We start from the raw sequence: 986 nt of genomic DNA on the forward strand, positions 1-986 counted from the left end.
AGTTCCTCATGTTGTGGTGACCCCCAATTTCATTGTTACAAATTGAACATAATTAAAGCATAGTGATTAATCACAAAAACAATATGTAATTATATACGTGTTTTCCGATGGTCTTAGGCGACCCCTGTGAAAGGGTCGTTCGACCCCCAAAGGGGTCGCGACCCACAGGTTGAGAACTGCTGGTCTACAGTGTCATCCAGCATGCAGAGGGCATTATTGTGAACAAGCAAGTTAAGGGCAAGATTCTTGCCAACAGAGTCAATGTACGTATTGAGCATATTAAGCATCTAAGAGCAGAGATAGCTTCCTGAAACGTATGAAGGAAAATGATCAGAAAAAGAAGGAAGCCAAAGAGAAAGGTACCTGGGTTCAACTGAAGCGTCAGCCTGCTCCATCCAGAGAAGCACACTCTGTGAAAACCAATGGAAAGGAGCCGGAGCTGCTGGAACCCATTCCCTATGAATTCATGGCATAAGTGGGAAAAAATAAAAAAGACTTCTGTGCCGATAAAAATGTTTCTCTTAATTGACTGTAAGTGTGGCGTCCCTTCTCCCTCAAAGAATAAAGAAAACTTTATGTCCTAAAAGAAAAAGAAAAACATTTACAATATTTACAAATATCCAACCAGTGTCCAAATTTCAATACTTATAAAAAATTAAAATACTTACAAATATACAACCAATGTCCAAATTTCCTCAGTCTCAATTTTTCTAGCTTGTTGCAACTACTTGGTAGGTCTAAGTCTCTTGTAATTGCAGGTTTCCCCTTAGTCTCTCTCTCAATCTCTCCCTCTTTTTCTTCTTTTTCCTTGAGATTCATTTGTTGGAGAAACAGGTTGTTTTGTCTTGTAGACTTTCAGGTGGGATTTTGATGACTGGGTCAGGAAAGGTGGTGACACCTATCCTAGGTATTTCCTGTAATTTGGTGTATAAACCTAGAGAAATGGAACTGAATTCAGGTTCCCCTTTTTGGCAAGTGACCTCTTA

The sequence above is a fragment of the Myotis brandtii genome, unplaced genomic scaffold (genome assembly GCF_000412655.1).
Source record: "Myotis brandtii unplaced genomic scaffold, ASM41265v1 scaffold827, whole genome shotgun sequence".
NCBI lineage: Eukaryota > Metazoa > Chordata > Mammalia > Chiroptera > Vespertilionidae > Myotis > Myotis brandtii.